Here is a 6,800-nt window from a genome sequence, read left to right as displayed (position 1 = left end):
GGCTTAGTAAATATGGAAGTTGATCTCTGTCAGGGAAGATACTGGCCTAGGACATGACTACCCACTATAAACAGCTCTTTAATTAAAAGGTTTTAATTTCACACTATTCTTTGTGGTTACTTAAGGTCTGTGTGTTTGCAAGGCCGCCATGCAGGCCTACCCTGATTAGTCAGGTTAGCAGGTGGCCCTTTTTCAGCCACAGCTCTAACATCAGTTTTTCCCTCCATCCCACATAAAAATTGGTAGAAAAAAGAACATAAAAGTGAAAAGTTGCTTATAAATGAAAATTTGGAGTAAGCCACCCATGATTTTAAAAATATATCATTCCATATTCATAATATCTTAAGTAAGTACTTCAAAATTTATAGTAAGTATATGTCACATTTTCCTAATTTTATTGAATTAAAATTTCTTTTTATCTTTAGGGATTTTTTTGTAAAGTTTTGTTTTTGTGTTTTTGTTTTTTTGTGTGTTTTTTTGCATGTATTCCAGGAAGAAAATTTTTATTTTTTTATGAAGCCAGTTTTGTCCAAAAAAAAGTACAATATAGATTAAAAATAAATTTCTTTCAATCCTTTTTTATGTTTGTTCTTATTTGTTATTGTTAGCAGATCTCATTTTTGACTGGACTCTGATTTGAAGCTCTCAGAGAGCACAGCCTACATCTCTTGGCAATCTGTTCCCGGTTTTTTCCTTTGCCCTCCCTTTATTCTCTTAGCCAAAAGTTTAGCATATTCTGCGGCCTCTTCCTTATTTTTTGTAGTAAAGTTGTTTCTTCAGAGCAGTAAGCCAACATTTGTGTTGCAGGACACATGGAATAATAGGATACTGATCTCAGGTGCTTTGGCCCTAGATTTATTACCCTCTTTGTTGAGGGGCTTTCTCACAACATATTGGCAGACAACATCTTCTCTAGAGAGATGGAAAAGTTTGCGGATCCTGCTAGATCTTTTGGGCTTCATGCCACAAGGCACAGTAATATCAGTGAGGCCAGGAATATATTTTCCTCCTAATTGTACAATGACCAACTTGAGAACACTTAAATTGGCATCCACAATGCAACCCTGAAGAGTTTTGTACTTTTTCTCTCTCCAGTGCTACTTGGTCTATAACAGGAATGCCCCTTACTCAGCAGCGAGTGACATGGCCATAGGTCAAGACATTGGGATTCATGGGGAACCCTTGTTTGTCGTTCCCACTACTGATTGGAAACACACAACCCTTCCATTCTTCACCCAGAGCACCAGCAGCAACTTCTGTGGCCATACGCTTCTCATAGAAGGTATGAAGTTTGTGTTCATCATTTACTTCAATGAGTTTCTGGCAGCCAGTGAATGGGAAAGAGACCTTCAGCTTCATCCTGAAGCAGGCAACCACCTCCAGAATGCCACAAAAAAGAATTCTTTCAATCCTTCTGGATTAACCCCCTCTCCTAGTTTAAAATAGCATCATCTCTCATGTATACTATTACCGGAGGCACCTAGCTAGTCTCCTCACTTATACTTGGGCCCTCATTGAAAACAGAGTGACTTTTAAACATGAAATCTGACTCTACCACTCAACCTGCTTATACTCTTTCCAAACTCATCTCTTAAGATTCTCCAGATGATTCGAACACAGATCCCTTATAAATATAGGCCCTGTGTATGTGCTTTCTCTTTACTGCAAAGTTTTCTTGATCACTCTGCCTTTCCTCATCCCTCTCTCCCCTTTGCCTCTAAAATTACTGTTTCCTCAGCCAAGATTAGTTGCTATGTCCTATGTTTTTCTAGCACTTGAAGTTTTTCTCTATGGTCTAATCACAATTTTTAATATTTAATTATCTACATGATTATTTTTTTTATTCTGTCAATCCAAAAAGACTTCAAGCTCCATATCTAACTAGATATTAACATCTAATGGTTAATGACACCAAAATATTTGAATGAACAAAATTAAATCTTCTAGGATTCTTATTTAACTTAGTGGTATTATTAAACTCAGAGTGTTCAGCAGTTAGTGATAGCTTTGATGAGTTTCAAGATTTTCCTCCCACCTAAACCTTTTTGAATTTTGTTACTTATAAAGTTCCCATAGGGCTTTGAAAGGTAGCAAGAGGAAGAAGAAGTATTTTGACATTCTAAAAATAATGATGGGCTTTATCCTATGTTTATCACATACTGTATTTCCTTTACTTTTCCAAATTTGATTCATGTTTCATGCTTACTCAAGGTAAACAAGAATTTTAAAACATTTCAGTTAAAAATATTATGTAACTACTGATTCTTTTTCTCATCTTTATTGGACCTTTACTTAGGCCACTTCATTCTGCGAAACCAGCCCTGGGTAAGTCATCTCCTTGTGAACTCCACCCAGCTCTGGACCTATTTCTTACCAGAATCTTGATACATGCAAAAAGTTGACATCTAATCTCTCAGCTGCAATAAAATTGTTATGATTTGTTTTTGAAATAAAGCATATAGGTAATATGCTGTATAAAAAGAGAGACGGGTGCTATTTTATTTTCTGTCTTTAGAGTGAAATACAGATGAAATAGTAAAGGGTTATTAACATTCTATCTCTAAATTAACATAAATGTTTGATTTATTATTAGTTGAAAATAAACTCAATTTTGTTAAAATTAAATACTAAAAAGGCATCACATAACTTTAATTATATACTAGTATATGCAGAGTACAATTATGCAGTTTTATGTGACCAAGATGTTCAAATACCATTTTGCATTGTTAGTCATCTTTTTGTGCTGTTTCAGTTTCTGCTATAACCACAGATTGTTGTTGTTTCCCCTTAAATCATTTGTTTATAAGTGAGAGACAATGCTTAGAAAGGCACTTCTCTAGTCATTTTTATTAAATTATGAACTTACAGGGTTAATTTTATATAAAATATTTAGTTTTAGCTTTTTTTTTAGTTTTCCATCAGTCTCAACTGCTGGGGGATTAGATTAAGCATTGTCTGAACTGGTGCCTGGTTCTTCCAAAGTCATTCTTGTACAGAATTACAGCAAAGATGTACATGGCCTTGGGCAAGTCATTTAGCTTCTCTATACTCTTTTTCTTTTTTCAGTTATAAAATGGGGATTAAATGACCTTTCTATACCTACCTATCAGAAGTGCTTTACATAAAATTGCATAATAGACTTGAAAGTACATGGGAAGTAAAAGTGTTGTAATAAAGCATGATAATCTATTATGAGGAACTCAAGTAGAAAAATGAGTGTATAAAGGCTTTTAAAAGCAGATTTTTTGTGTGTGTGACTAATTGCATTTAAGGATCAATTTGCTATAGAATGGTTAAAAATATCAATTTGAGAGTATAAGGAAAAACCATTTTCTATTTCTACTGTAAAAATGTTTAATACCTAGTTGATATGGATTTTTAAAAGTTATAGTTTAAAGTGAAATTTCCATAACTTTATATTTTTATATTAGAAAAGAATCTTACTCATAGGCCAGACTAGAAATTTATGTGACTTACTAGTACAGAGGGACAGACTTTAGGTGGAGAAAACCATTAAGTTGCCATCCTATATAATAAAAGGCTAATATGCAAATCAACCTAACAGAGGAATGACCAGTTGCTATGACACACACCAACCACCAGGGGGGCAGATGCTCAATGCAGGAGCTGCCCCCTGGTGGTTAGTGCACTCCCACAGGGGGAGCGCTGCTCAGCCAGAAGCTGGGCTCATGGCTGGCGAGCACAGTGGCAGTGGCGGGAGCCTCTCCCACTTCTGTGGCAGCACTAAGGATGTCCGACTGATGGCTTAGGCCCAGGGGGAGCAGGCCTAAGCCGTCAATCTGACATCCCACAAGGGCTCCCAGGCTGCGAGGAGGTGGCCAGGCTGATGGGGACCCCCCCCCCCCCCCGCCCAAGTTTATGAATTTCATGCACTGGACCTCTAGTTCTCTATAATAGAGAAAGAAAAAAAGGAAAGAGATCTGACAAAATGCTTCTAATACAGAAAACTCAACTCCCAAGATCAATTCATAGGAAATGTTCATTGGTAGGAGGGAAGCATCAGATTTTTTAACAACAATGCTGCCACACTACCATATGGCTTTTGTTTCTTTTTTCTTTTGTGACGTACTGGAAAAGGAGAAGGTAGAAAAAAGCAGAGTAATTCCAAGGACAAATGTGATCTTCACCAAAGAGACTGTAAACATTTAATGGTCTTCTTTTTCAGATCAAGATCAAAGGTTGAATTGAAGCCTATAGCAAGGACTTTTAAGACCAAGTTCACTGGTTACATTGAAGCATACTGGATTCATTATAGAGGCTCACTTAATGAAAATTAGGGTGAGTTAAATCCACCGTAGCCTGGGAGAAAATCAAGGTTAAGTTAAGCAATAAATGATAGTAATTAAAGATAATGAAATGGAAACACAATTATATATAGGTATGTATACACAGTGTAAAGCCAAATTCTGTAGAATTTAAGTATGAAGTTCTTTATTATTAATTTTCAGTTGTTAAGGAGTTCAGCTTTTTTTAAAAAATTTATTGATTGATTTCAGAGAAGAAGGGAGAGGGAGAGAGAGATAGAAATCACAATGATGAGAGAGAACCATTGATTGACTGCTTCCTGCACACCCCTTACTGGGGATCGAGCTAGCAACCTGAGCATGTGCCCTGACGGGGAACCTTCTTATGACCTCCTGGTTCATAGGTTTACACTCAACCCATGAGCTACACTAGCCAGGCAAGGAGTTCATCTTTTATTAAATAGGCATGGAGATATGACAATGATGCTTTGCTATTTGATTAACCATATTTAGAGGAATTAGTTCAGTTTTTACTCTAAGGCAGCATTCCTTGAATCAAGCCTGTGGTTGGCTGCCTGCCTGGAATGCTTTAGTCTTTCTCGTCATGTAAAGGGAAGCCCCAGAAGGTGGATGCAGTGGACAACTTTACCAAGACAGGAGTAATGACATGGAGATTTAAAAAGAGTGGACATATACTATTTTATAATTCTAATAATAGAATTTTGAAATCTTCTTTAGACATTTATTTTTGGTGTATTTATTTTTTATCTATCTTTTCTTTTTTAATGTCATTTCCCATTTCATTAGGCCAACTAACACTACTGAATTTGATTTAAAATAGTTTCTTAGAACCTGTTTCATTTTTCTGAAAAATGTCTCCAATTGTGTTTTAATGCCTTATTTTTATACATGAAGTTCTTGTTCACTCTAAGTACCAACAAACAAAAAATAAAAATAACCATAACATAAAATCGAGAATCTTGTATGATTAATATGTGTGTGCTTATTTCCTGCAACTTTGAAAGTTAATTTCTAGAGAGCAGAGGTCATAATTTACATATTTCTTTTATTAAAATAAACAATGCGCACTGAAGACTCTATTTGCAAAGCAAATGAAACAAATATTAAAAAGCCTTCAGATATTATGTATTGAATAAAATATGCTATAGAGGCAAAATAAAAGGGATTTCTGACTTTGTTTTTAATCACTTAACATAGGAATGGAGGATCTTTTGTATATGCCAATTATTGTTGGATTTCTAAAAGAGCTGACATTTTAAAATTTGATACATATAGATATATACTATGAATTACTACACAGTTTATAAGTGATGCAAAATATATGGATGGACACTTTTTAAATATATTTTATATTCATTTAAAATATTTAGTTTTGATTACACTTATTAATTTTTATTGAGATGTTTTATATCAGAGAGACAGGTTATGATTATGAATCATTATGATTTGGGAAAATTTTCAGGTTATGTTGCCATTCCATTTAGAAAATAGAAAGCAAAAGAAGGAACCATGTTGCATAGCAAAGACAGAACATTCTAAAATTTGAAAAAGCAAAAAAGTGTTAGGATGAATACTTTTAACCACATATAACTGAAAATTTCTCATATGACAAATTTGCAAAATTATTTCTGACACAATTTTTCTTTCTTTAACTTTACTGAATTTTTTACTCCTACTTTATTTCTTTTTGCTAAAACATATTTAATTTTCAATAAGAATTATGATACATTTTAAATCTTTTTTTGTTGTTTTTGCAGAAATTTTTCCTCTTTGAGTTTCCTACTGACAACATCATTGACAGTCACTAAGGATAAAGTTTACAAATGTCAGTCTAACTTTTGAGTTCTTTATGGACATAGATTTGTAATTGAGCCAACTTATGACCAAAAAAAAAAAAAATAGGTAAGAGGTTTGTGAAGTAAATTAAGTGGGAGCCAAATTCAGCCTTCTAAACTCATTTCATTTGCACCTCAGCTTGGACTTAAGCCATTAACACAGCAGGAAAAAGCAATGGTTATGCATCAGGCCACCAGCACTTCCATGCATAAGATTTTGCAGAATGACAGAAATAATGAATGTAATTAAAACAGCAGGTAGCCAAGAAAAAATAATTAGTATACAAGTCGGATGGCTCTGGGTGGCCCATGACATGACAAAATATTTTTAAGAATTTTAATAATATCCTAAACTACTTCAGTTTCTAAATAAGAGCGCATGTATTATATTTGATACTATAAATGAAAGTTTTTAATAATTATTTACAAGCTTTAGACTTAGGTGTTCTAATTTTAGTACTTCAGTTTTAGTACTTCAATTTTAGTAAGTTCAGATTTTTCTAACTTACTCTTTAAATGACACCTAAAGTTACTTTATTATATTCAGGAGGAAAGAGTCATGTAAATGCCCTTTGGTCATAAAATTATCAAAGTTAGTTCAGACTTTGGGGAGTTGTCACTAAGAAATTTAAAAATTATTATTTTTTAAATAATTCCAAATTCTAAATTATTCACTTGT

General features: G+C 34.0%; 1 pseudogene; it reads right to left on the bottom strand.

The window, feature by feature from the left end:
• Window positions 1-604: 604 nt before the first annotated feature.
• Window positions 605-1,359, bottom strand: LOC102257518 (annotated as a pseudogene).
• Between the last annotated feature and the right edge of the window lie 5,441 nt (window positions 1,360-6,800).

This window comes from Myotis brandtii, unplaced genomic scaffold (genome assembly GCF_000412655.1).
Source record: "Myotis brandtii unplaced genomic scaffold, ASM41265v1 scaffold365, whole genome shotgun sequence".
In the NCBI taxonomy this organism is placed as follows: Eukaryota; Metazoa; Chordata; class Mammalia; order Chiroptera; family Vespertilionidae; genus Myotis; species Myotis brandtii.
Note: the sequence above shows the minus strand (reverse complement) of the source record. Positions and strands in the feature narration are given on the sequence as shown.